The sequence below is a fragment of the Ovis aries genome, chromosome 19 (assembly GCF_016772045.2).
Source record: "Ovis aries strain OAR_USU_Benz2616 breed Rambouillet chromosome 19, ARS-UI_Ramb_v3.0, whole genome shotgun sequence".
Lineage (NCBI taxonomy): Eukaryota > Metazoa > Chordata > Mammalia > Artiodactyla > Bovidae > Ovis > Ovis aries.
Window position 1 is genome coordinate 13,617,530 of NC_056072.1, and position 13,092 is coordinate 13,630,621.

The 13,092-nt window shown below is 42.5% G+C and overlaps 1 pseudogene; it reads right to left on the minus strand.

Annotated features, from left to right (window-relative positions):
• Positions 1–11,216: 11,216 nt before the first annotated feature.
• Positions 11,217–12,881, minus strand: LOC114109358 (dnaJ homolog subfamily A member 1-like; annotated as a pseudogene).
• Positions 12,882–13,092: the final 211 nt, after the last annotated feature.

Here is a 13,092-nt window from a genome sequence, read left to right on the forward strand (position 1 = left end):
AGCACAGTGGTTCATATATATATGTACGTGTGTGTGAATATATATATGTATATGTGTGTATATATACATATTATATATATAATATGTATATATATGGCTTCCCCTGTGGCTCAGACAGTAAAGAATTTGCCTGCAATGTAGGAGACCTGGGTTCGATTCCTGTGTCAGGAAGATTCCCTGGAAAAGGAAATGGCTATCCACTCCAGTATCCTTGTCTGGAGAATTCCATGGACAGAGGAACCTTGGGGGCTACAGTCCACGGGGTTTCAGAGAGTCAGACACGACTGAACACACACACTCACACACACTCACACACACACACACACACACACACACACACACACACATAATTAGCCTTCAGATTCTCTTGCCTTATAGGTTATTACAAAATGTTGAATATAGTTTGCTATACTATACTTGTCATATATACAGTCCTTGTTAGTTGTCTGTTTTATGTATAGTAGTTTATATATGTTAATCTCAACCTCCTAATTTATCCCTCCCCTCATCTTTCCCCTTTGGTACACATAAGTTTGTTTTCTGTGTCTGTGAGCCTCTTTTTGTTTTGGAATTAAGTTCATTGGTACCACTTTTTTAGATTCCGCGTATAAGTTATATTGTATGATACTTGTCTTTCTCTGTCTGGCTATCTTCACTTAGTCTGATCATCTCTAGGTCCACTCACGCTGCAAATGGCATCATTTCATTCTTCTTTATGGCTGAGAAGTATTCCATTGTGTATGTACACGCCGTCTACTTTATCCATTCATCAGCTGATGGCCATATAGATTGCTTCCATGTCTTGGCTATTGTAAATAGTGCTGCAGTGAAAATTGGGATGCGTGTATCTGTTTGAATTATTTTCTTTTCCCAGATATATGCCCAGGAGTAGAATTTCTAGATCATTTCGTAGTTCTATTTTTAGTTTTTAAAGGAACCTTCATTTCTGTTCTCCATTATAGCTGCATCAGTTTACATTCCCAACAGTGCAAGAGGGCTCCCTTTTCTCCACACCCTCTCCAGCATTGTTTGTAGACTTTTTGATGATGGCCATTCAGACTAGTGTGAGGTGATATCTCATTGTAGTTTTGATGTTCAGTTCACTTCAGTCACTCAGTCGTGTCCAACTCTTTGCAACCCCATGAGCTGCAGCACACCGTGATGCCTCCCTGTCCATCACCAACTCCCCGAGTCCACCCAAACCCATGTCCATCTAGTCGATGATGCCATCCAGCCATCTCATCCTCTGCCGCCCCCTTCTCCTCCTGCCCTCAGTCTTGCATTTCTCTAAAAATTAGCGGTGATGAACATCTTTTCATGTGCCTGTTGACCATCTGTGTGTCTTCTTTGGAGAAATGTCTATTTAGATCTTCTGCCCATTTTTTGATTTGTTTGATTTGATTTGAATTGTTTTTTTATATGAATTGTTTATATATCTTAGAGATTAATCTCTTGTCAGTTGCATCATTTGCAAATATTTTTCCCATTCTGTGGATTGTCTTTTCATTTTGTTTACAGTTTCCTTTGCTGTGCAAAAGTGTTTAAGCTTAATTAGGTCATATTTGTTGACTTTGTCTTTATTTACATTACTCTAGGAGACAGATCCAAAATGATATTGCTGTAATATATGTCAAAGAGTGTCATGCCTATCTTTTCCTCTAGGAGTTTTATAGTATCTGATCTTACATTTAGGTCTTTAGTCCATTTTGAGTTTATTTTTGGTATGATGTTAAAGAATGCTCTGATTTCCTTTTTTTTTTTCATGTAGCTATCCAGTTTTTACAGCACCACTTATTGAAGAGACTGTCTTTTTTCCACTGTATAGTCTTGCCTCCTTTGTTTTAGATCAATTGATCACAGGTCTGCAGGTTTGTTTCTGGGCTTTCTATCCTGTTCTGAGCTATATTTCTATGTTTGTGTCAGTACCTTACAGTTTTGATTAGTATAGCTTTGTAGTATAGTCTGGAGTCAGGGAGCCTGATTCCTCCAACTTCCTTTTTCTTTCTTAAGATTGCTTTGGCTGTTTGGGGTCTTTCATGTTTCCATACAAATTTTTTAAAATGTTTGTTCTACTTCTGTGAAACATATCATTGGTAATTTGATAGCGATTGCATTGAATCTGTAGATAGCCTGGGGTAGGAGAGCCATTTGGGCAATATTGATTCTTTGAATCCAAGAACACAGTATGCCTTGCCATCTGTTTGTATCTTCTTCAGTTTCTCTCATCAGCATCTTATAGTTTGGAATACAGGTCTTTTTCCTCCTTGGGTAGGTTTCTTCTTGGGTATTTTATTCTTTTTGATGTGATGGTGAATGAGATTGTTTTCTTAATTTCTCTTTCTTATCTTTTATTGTCAGAGAACTAAGGTTTTCTTACAAGGAGTTGAGAGATAGAGGTGGAAGCAGAAATCTCAGAAGTAGCACATAGCACATGGCTTTTGATTGTGTAATAAGGAAAAAGGGATTTATCATAGTAATACACTTTATTAAAACATTTCAAATCTTCAGAAAGAAACAATTTGGTGTAAAATCTCCTCCCCCTTCAGGCAAGGCTTCACTCAAGTTATCTCAGACACAACTTTTTATTCGTAATGTTCTCCCAACTCTCTAGAGGGCTTCAGTGTCTCACAGCCACAGACTGCAGATGTTCTGACGTTCTCCTGGCCCAGTGGAAGCATGTTAACTTTCTCTTGGCTACAGTGTGGCTGCAGGAGGCCTAGAGATCATTTTGATAGGGCTCTACAGGCCAGTGGAAGTTATAGATCCCCACCATCACAACTCTTGGGCAGTTTATAGCCATTGGCTAACCAACAGAGAGTTATAAAACCCCAGCCCCCTTATTGCCAGGTGGGGCAAATTCTGTGTTTCAGTTCACTTTCCAGATCAAAGATCAGGGGATCAGATTAGAGTGAACTCCAGCTGAGACCCCATCTCAGATTAGTTCTCCCCCTTCTTCCTTCACTCTCCTTTTCTTGAGGGCTTTCCCCCAAAAAGTAACTTGTGCAAGAATCCCCATCTCAGGCTCTGCTTCTAGGGAACTGGAATTAAGACACCTGGGGTTTCAAAGGGGTTAATTCATGAGAACCGAATCCACACTGTAGGTTGAAGTAAGTATAGTTTACTAAACAGAAAACATAACTATAACAACCCGTGCTTGTTGAAATCCACCGAGATTGTGGAATTGTTTGTTACATAGCAATATTGCAATATAAGGCTACCTATTAAGGCAACCTCTCCAAGCTTTGGTTATTTTCCATCTGTAAGGTGGTAACAGCAGTACCTGTTTCTAACAGATGCTGGTTCCTTGGAGCTCCTGGATCCATGAGTTTCAAAGGAAATAACTTTTGTAAAAATGCTAAGCACAGTGCCTAGCGCAATGCCCAACAGTACATGCTTCATAAATGGTGGCTTTATCAGCATCAGTAGCACTAATACAAAATTTACCCATTGGGTCATCTAAAATGACTGTGGTTTACACACTCTACAGTGAGTTCTGGATTAACCTGTGGTCATGGTTTCATAAAGCTAGAGCTCGCATGATACCCAAATCAAGTGGGCTCAGATCATATTGCTCTCTGAGCTGACAACATTTTAACTTGAATTTCTTTTAGTATATCAAGTGAAGACTGTGTGAATTGCAGGTGCTAAAATCCATTACCAAATCGCTCGGTCTGAGATCTGTGGGCCAAGGGAATACACTACCACAATCCCTACACATCATTAAAGAGCTGGTTTTCTCAAGAACATCAAGTGAGAAGAGTAAGTTAATGAGAGCAATAATAGGCTTCCAGATGAAAATTCAAGTTTTGAGAATTAGGTCATCCTAAATGGAACTCAGAAGCCTGGGCCTAAAAATAGACTAATTCTCTGCGGGGTAAGACATGAAGTTTTGGGGCCTGTGTGAGACAGAAAGTTAGAAGTGAGACCCTTGCATAAAGTCAGGATCCTCAGATATCCCACACTTACTGAAATGATTTGATGGTTAATTTTATGTGTCAGCTTGGCTGGGTCACAGTGCCAAGATATGCAGTCAAATATGATTCTGGATGTGTCTGTGAAGATGCTTTTTGAATGAGATCAACATTTAAAGCAGTGGATATTGAATAAAGAATAATATGAGTGAGCCTTGTCCAATCAGTTGATGACCTTAATTTAAGGACAAAGGTCGATCTCTGTAAGCAAGAGGGAATTCTACCAGCAGGTCACCTTTGGACTTGAACTTGAACTTGAACTTGAACTGTCCCTGGGTCCCTGGGTCTGCCATTCTGCCCTGCAGATTCTGGGCTTCCCAAGCTTCCATAATCACATGAACCAACTTCTTAAAATAAATCTCTGTCTACATATATACACGGTCTGTTGGTTCTGCTTCTCTGGAGAACCCTAATACGAACTGAACTAGAAAGTCTACTTAGCACCAAAGGAAAGTGACCAACAAGCTTAAAGGTTAAAGTGAAACTTGTTTAGTCATGTCTGACTCTTTGTGACCCCATGGACTGTATAGTCCATGGAATTCTCCAGGCCAGAATACTGGAGCGGATAGCCGTTCCCTTCTCCAGGGCATCTTTCCAACCCAGGGATCGAACCTGGGTATCCCACATTACAGGAGGATTCTTTACCAGCTGAGTCACAAGGGAAGCCTACCAACAAGCTTAAATCTCTCTCAGCTCTCCTCTGAATGGAAAATAGTCTCCTTGGGGGAATTTGCATCCCTGGGGTTTCTACATATAAGGTCCAGGTTCAAATTTATCCCAGAAGACTCCAATCAAGAAATTAATAAAAAGTGATCCTTGGTAGGAAACATCTCTGAGACATCTGGAAAGAAGCAAAACTAAAATCCTTTTGGAGAGATTCCTGCTACCCCAACTTAAAGCCTTACAGGACACCCACAGATGTAGCCCACACAGTATGAACTCATAATTTCAAATTATAAAACAAGCACTCAAAAAAATCTCCATGAGCCATAGTCAGGAGAATCAACCAACAGCAGATTTGGTCTCTTAAAAACTTCAGATAATAAAAGCATCAAATTTAGATTATAAAATAAATATGTTTAAAAGAATTAATAGAGTATTCAGTTCAGTCCAGTCGCTCAGTAGTGTCTGACTCTTTGCGACCCCATGAACCACAGCATGCCAGGCCTCCCTGTCCATCACCAACTCCCGGAGTCCACCCAAAGTGAAAGAAAGTGAAGTTACTCAGTTGTTTCCGACTCTTTGCGACCCCATGGACTCTAGCCTACCAGGCCCCTTTGTCCATGGGATTCTCCAGGCAAGAATACTGGAGTGGGTTGCCGTTTCCTTCTCCAGGGGATCTTCCCGACCCAGGGATTGAACCCGGGTTTCCCACATTGGAGGCAGATGCTTTAACCTCTGAGCCACCAGGGAAGCCCATGTCCATGTCCATTGAGTCGATGATGAGATAGTATTATTATACTGTTAACTTACTGTAAAGTTTCAGTTCAGTTCAATTGCTCAGTCGTGTCCAACTCTTTGCAACCCCATGGACTGCAGCATGCCAGGCTTCCCTGTCCATCACCAGCTCCCGGAGCTTGCTCAAACTCATGTCCTTCGAGTCGGTGATGCCATCCATCCACCTCATCTTCTGTCATCCCCTTCTCCTCCTGCCTTCAACATTTCCCAGCATCAGGGTCTTTTCCAATGAGTCAGGTCTTCGCATCAGACAGAGGGCAGACAGAATGAAAACCACAGTCACCGTAAAGTGTGGGGCAGTTATTTAATCTCTATGGTTGAGTTTCATAATCTGTCAGTGGATCCCTGAAATCTGCATTTTTACCAGATTCCAAAGAGTTCTGGCTTCCCAGGTGGCTCAGTGGCACAGCGTCTGCCTGTCAAGCAGGAAACACAGGTTTGATCTCTGGGTTGGTAAGATCCCCTGGAGAAGGAAATGTCAACCCACACTAATATTCTTGCCTGGACAATCCCATGGACAGAGAAGCCTGGCAGGCTATAGTTCATGGGGTCACAAAAAGTCAGACACGACTTAGCAACTAAACCACCACCACCAAAAAGTTCTAATGCATATTCTTTCTTGAGACTCGCTACCCTAGTCACACTGGATCAGGAACTTCATAGGACATCACATATTCTCCTGCCTTCAGGAAGGAGGGTCATCCTTTCCATTGCCACTCTCCTCTTACCAGGTACAACAGGTAGGAACACCTTCCCCTGAGTAGAAGTAGCAAGAGACTCAGTGTGATGCTTTTACTGTTTGCTTAATGCCACCAGGAGAGATGCCATTAGGTTTGATGAGGAACCTTGGTTACCAGCCATCTGTGCTTGAGGATAAGCAAAGCAAAGGTGAGCTACTGGATCAAGGGCACAAGTGGCTTGGGCACAAGTGGCCTAGACCCAAGCTCCAGGAAGAGTAGCAGTTAATCACCACTGCTGTTTAGTACAACAGGGTTCTGTTGCCATAGTAGGGTGCCTGGAGCTGCAAGAAGGGGACCAGTTGAGGTACAAGTATGAGGACTGTGCACACATGCTCAGTTGCTTCAGTCGCGTCTGACTCTGTGACCCTATGGGCTGTAGCCCGCCAGGTTCCCCTGCCCATGGGATTTCTCGGGCAAGAATACTGGAGTGGGTTACCATGCCCTCCTTCAGGGGATCTTCCCAACCTAGGGATTGAACCCGTGTCTCTTGCATCTCCTGCATTGCAGACGAATTCTTTCAGTTCAGTTCAGTCAGTCATATCCGACTCTTTGCGACGCCATGGACTGTAGCGAATTCTTTACTGCTGAGCTACTGGGGAAGCCTGAGGACAGTATGGCAAGAGGAAAATGGTCATTACTGAAAGTCCCATGTACGTCCTAACCCTTCAACAAAGGATGGAGAAGAAATGGAAGAGGAAACACCAAGGTGTTCAGGCTAGAAATAACCTGGTTACTTCTCTTAGGGAGGATGATGGGAATCCTGTCTCCACGTGGGCATAGTTCAAAGCCCATGTGGATGGGTTCATTTGGCTTGTCGGGGGGAATGGGAAGGGTTTTCCGAGAAGGTGGGTCTGATGATGAACTCCCCAGGAATTATAGCAAGAAAGTCAAATATGAGTTGAAGGAAGACAGAAGCAGCTGCGAGAGATGGGTGGGTCGGGGAGCTTGGGAGGCACAGATTTTCCCACATTCTCAGTTAACACCTGTGTGGCGATATTGGAGCCTCACAACACACACAGTATGGCCCAGAGGTGAACAAGTGACAGAATAATGAGGAAATCACACCCTGGGAAACAAAGTACAAAGAGGGTGAGCAATTCAGCTGGGGCCCCGGCTAATCCACACACCCAAGGGAATCAGGGAGTCCCTCCCCCAGAAGTGGGTGGTGTGTCTACCTAATGAAAGGAATTCTGTCCTCAGGATACTGGAGACACAGATTATGAGCAGAAGAACAGGTAGCAGGAACTGATCGTCCCACCTGCTTTTACACGTTGACAACTATTTCTCCTCCCTTTCCTTTGTCCCATTAGTGGTACACAATCTGCTCTGGGACGGGGGTACACTGCCCACCTCCAGGATGGAAAGCAAGTGTCTCATCGCTTGCTGGCAGAGTTTGAAGAGCAAGCCCTCCCTGCCCTGAAGGAAAGGGGAACCAGTTTTTTGCTTGCTAAATGTTTGCGCTCCAGATTTTAATGAGCCAACCTTTCATTGTGAAAGAAAAGAAAATAGGGCTTTTGTATGGAAGAAGCAAGAGCGTAGGTCAGAACCCAAAGGAACGCTGTGGGAATAGGAGCAGCAGGTGATCCTGGACGGGGTCTTGAAGCTTCAGGATACAGCCTCTGAACACCCAGAGGAGAAATGGGAGGGAGCTGAAGACCCTCAGTTTGTGATGGTGGTCAGTGATGACCTCTTTACTTTGGAGACATTCCAGAATTAGCCCGACAATCCCCAGACACTAGTTTGATATGAGAAGACACCCCGTTAGCCATTCCAGGGTATGACTGCTATGACTATGACACCAGGGCAGACAGTGTGCTCTTTCATAGCAGTTTGCTGATGACATCCGCTTTCGACAGAGGCTTGTCTAGAGGAATGCGTCACACAGACGACAGACATGAAACCCACTTGTAACTTTACCTCTTTAAAGGAAGCAGCACAGCAGAGTAGCATCGAACCCCACAAAACAAGCACCACCGCATTGAGCCCCACCAGTACGCAGACCACCTCAGGCCCGTCGCAGTTGCTGTTCCCTTTATGAAGCGTGCTTGATTCCTGCCCTCGTTGCCTTCCACTGTCTGCTGAAATCTCAGCTCCTTAAAGAGGTCTTGCTGGACCCCTCTCAGTTGTTTCTAACTCTACCCGCATTCTCTTCGTAGCCTGCATTATTTCCGGTGTTATTCTGGATACTTGTTTATTCTGTGTGTCTCCTTCTAGGAGGTTAGCTTCAAGAGGGCAGAGAATTTGCTATACCTGGCACATGGCAAACATAGTCGATTTTCGGTGAATGAATGGTCCATCAAGATAGAAAAATTTAGCCCCTCCATAAATACTAGAGTTAAAACATACGTGTATTTCAGAGTGGTTTATTTCAAGTCAGTGAGGTATCATCCCAGGCAACAGGACCCTCGGCGAGCTAAGGGAAACCAGATTTTCCCACTGCACCAGTCTTCTTTTAGAAAAGGAAAAGTGGTCTGGGAGCCTGAATTACCTGTTGGATTACCCGGTCAATTGAACTGTCAGCCATTACTTTCTCTTTGTGTGGTTGTCAGAGCTCAAGAACATAAATCAGCTGGTGCCTGTCACTGTTCCACAGCAAGGAAATAGGGTTTGTCTTGTTACGTCTATTCTTTGCTTCCTTGTTTTCTTGCTCTATTCCAGTCTTCAGATTTCAGTGTAATTTTATTTGCTTCTTTAAACCTGAAGAAATAAAAGGGTGATGTAAAATATACTTAGTGCAAAAAAGTATACAATAAAGAGTAAATTTCTCTTGACCTGAAGGCACTTGATCTTCCTCATCAGAGACATACACTGGCATCTCATTGCGGTTGCAGTTTCCACTGCCCTCATTGCAATGAAATTAATCACTTTTTCATGTTTTTTTGGCCATTTGGCTATCCTCTTCTCTAAATGACTTGCTCAAGTCCATTGCCTGTTTTTTGTAGGTTTTTTGTCTTTTTCTTATTCATTTATAGTACTTTATATTCCAGATACAAGTCCTCTGTCAGTTATATGTGTTCCGAATGGGTTTTCTCCCACTTAGCAGCTTACATTTCCATATCTTTGAAGATAATTTCATGTTTTTAAAGGTGATTTTTATAAATGAAAGTTCTTAATTTTGAGTCCTGTTTAGTCATCTTTTCTTTTATTGTCAGTGTGTGTTTTTTTTTAATGCCTTGTTTAACCCAAGAAATGCAAAAAGTTCACAAGAAAAGGGTGAGTGGAAAGACCAAAGAGGCACAGACTTTCCCACAACTCGGTTTTGAGTCTTGAAACTTAAGTTTGAAATAAGTATACATCTGTGAAAATGTCACCATAACCACTACCAAAAATGTAACCTTCACCTCTAAAAATGTCCTACTACTTTTTGTGATAAGAACATTTAACATAAGATCTACCTTCTTAACAAATATCTATTTCATTCATTACTGTGTGTTTATTATTTCCTTTCTCCACAATAATGAAGATATTTTCCTATGTTACCTTCTAAAGAATTTATTGTTTTGGCTTTCATATTTAGGTTTAAATCCATCTGGAACTGATTTTTATGTAAAGCATGAAGTAGGGATCCACCTCATTGTTCTTATAGGTATCTCGTTGTCCCTGTGGACTTCCCTGGGGTCTCAGATGGTAAAGAATCCACCTGCAATGCCGGAGACCTGGGTTTAATCCATGGGTTGGGAAGATCCCTTGGAGGAGGGAATGGCAACCCACTCCAGTATTCTTGCCTGGAGAATCCACATGGACAGAGGAGCCTGGAGGGCTACAGTCCATGGGGTCGCAAAGAGTCAGACATCACTGAGCAACTAAGCACAGCACACATCTCACTGTCCCAGTACCATTTACTCAAAAGTCATTTTACTAATTCCCTGCAGTGCCATCTCTGTCATAAATCAAGTATGCGTACATATATAGGTTTGTTTCCTGGTTCTCTCAATGGTGTTTTTGTGTCTGGGAGTTGGCGATGGACAGGGAGGCCTGGCGTGCTGCAGTCCATGGGGTCGCAAAGAGTCAGACACAACTGAGCGACTGAATTGAACCGAACTGGTGTTTTTGTCTAGCTCTTTACCTTCGTTGTCTATACCTCAATAATTAGAGCTTTATAATAATTCTTGTCATCTGGCAGAGGAAATCATCCTGATTTATTTATTTTTTTCTTCAAGAGTGGCTTGGTTCTTCTTTGCTCTTTGCATTTCAATAGAAATTCTAGAAAGAACTTACTGATTTTCTTGGAAAGAAAAGCCATTCATATTTTGTTTGGTATATGAACTCAAAAAGAATTTATGGCTGTTATGATCCTGAGTCTTCTAATCTGTGAACATGGTATGCCTGTCTTATGCATATGTGTATATTGCATATGCCTATATGTGTTAATACATACATGCCTCTCGTGTGAATTATCTATTCTGTACATTACAGAATGGAAGGAAGAGCTATAGAATGAGATTTCAGAGAGGACAGGCACTAGGACACTCCAGGGGCCTGGGGAGCAGGAAGTAATATCTTAGTTTTTACATGACTCCGTTCAGAAGTTGAATTCCAAGGAGCAATATCTCATTTATGCCAAGTGTCTGTCTATCTCTTGGCCAGGAGCAGGTAGGGCATACTGGCTTCTCAAAAGCAAGTTCAGAAGTTTTTATCAAAAGATTTGGGAATAGATGCTGGGAAGACAAAAATAACTGATGTCTACTACAGATACACAAAGGGAAATACAGCAGGAGGGACACGGGAGCATGGAAGCGGACGAGAAAGAAAGGAAAGAGGAAAGAAGTGGAACAGGAGAGGTGGGTGGTTTGCACCAGTGTGAGCCATTTGAAATGGCCGAATATGTCAAAAATCAAGAAAAATAACTGAAGCTTTTCCCCTGCCCAAGGACAGTCTATGACTTTTGTGAGTCTCCATGGACTCCTTCCCCCAGTAAAAAATGTTAAAAATTATATTTTGTGACAGTGCTGGTATAAAGACAAATATAATACAAGCTGGATTTTTATTATATCTTTTGTGTGTGTGTGTGTGTGACTGCCAGTTACACACAGTTTTAATTTCATAGCTTAACAATTAAGGGTCATACACTGAAGTCAATACGTATACCTGGCATTTCAGTCTAAGCTATTCCATGTACATAGCTGAAATCAGTCACAAAGTATGGCCTAACAAATGCTAGGGGAAATTTTTTAAAGTCGTTTTTACAAGTATTAAACTTACCTTGCACACTGAAGTCCTCATACATACAGGGCAAAGTCAGAGCTTTTATATTCGAGTTTATTCTTCATTTAACTTTCAAACGCTACTATAGTTGAATATTAAAAGAAAAGCAAGTAGTGAGCATATTATGATTATAGTCCTTCACTCAGTCACTACTGCAAATAAAACACCAGCAGTGAGTGTTATTCACAGGCCCTGCTAAGAGGTCTGACACTGAACACCACCCCGAGGATGATTTTCATCATCCCCATATGCATCTCCATTGTAATGGCGCCATCTTTCCTGATTTGGATCAAAGTCCACTAATTCTGCCTGGTCCATTTCATCAGTCTCTTCTACTTCCTTCCTCTCAGGCAGAAGTTTTTCCAGCAAAGAGAGTTTATCAGGAGCGAGAAAGCCATTCTCAGGAAAGTTTACCTTAAATTCAATGATTAGGCGACCCTTTTCATATGGCGTATGGTAAATTGGCATGCCTTCATTTAGCACACACTTGATATCTCCATGTTTGACAATCTGACCTGGATGAGAAGTGATGACTATGGTTCGGTTGTCAAGGGTAGATATTGGCTTCTGGAAGCCACACAATGCCTCAACCAGCTATATGTCCATACGCATGAAAAGGTCTTCTCCTCGTCGAGTAAAAACAGCATGGTCCTTCTGATCTAAAGCAATGATAATATCTCCTGGCTCCAGTCCTGGTTCTTGGTCTCCTTCACCATGGAATGTTACCTTCTGGCCATCTTTCATGCCTTTGTCAATATGAACTTCTAGAATTTTCTTTTCTCGAACTACCTTCCTTCCGTTGCAGCTTTTACATCTATCTTTAGGACTGATCCGCTCCCCATGGCCCTGGCACTCCATGCAGACAGACTGAATTTGCCAAACCATTCCAGGTCCTATCTGATGAATTCTTATTTGCATTCCAGGACCTCAGCAATTGGGACAGCATTCTACTGCTCCTTTCTTACCACCTCGGCCTTCACATCTGTCACAAATCACATTCTTTTGCAGAGCTAGTTTTCTTGTTGCACCATTATATAAATCTTCTAAAGTTACTGTAAGTTGATGCACAACGTTTTCACCTCTCCTCTCTGCATCCTGCCTTCTCCTCTTAAAAACATACCAAAGATGTCCATGAGGGAGCCAGAACCGCCACCTGCTCCACCTTCTTTAATTGCCTGTTCTCCTCCTTTGTCATATAATTCTCTTTTCTTTGCATCAGAGAGCACTTCGTAAGCTTGAGAAATCTGTTTAAACTTCTCGCCTTCATTTGGATTCTTATCAGGGTGGTACTTCAAGGCCAGTTTCCTGTAAGCCTTTTTCAGTTCTTCTTGGGTGGCATTGGGTTTGACCCCCAAAACATCATAGTAAGTGGTTTCTTTCACCATTTTCTACAGCCGGTGAGCAGGCCGATGATGCCGGTGTTGGGGAGCGGGAAGGAGCACGTTGCTGTGCGCAGCTCGGGCAGCCGCTGCTCTTCCGCCTTTCACCGAGCGTTCTGGAAAGTTCCTATTATATCTTTTTAATGATTATGTCCATCCCTCTTTCTAATCTTAAAACATTTTCATAGGCCCCAGACAGTGGCATAATGTATGAGTCAACTCGGCCTCTGCCCTTTTCTCCTCCTCTTCCTCGCCACTCTTTCCCAAGATGAAGCTTGCATTGCGCTTACCATTTCTGTGCAGGTTGATCCAAGCACCTGGGGCACTTTGTCCCAGGAT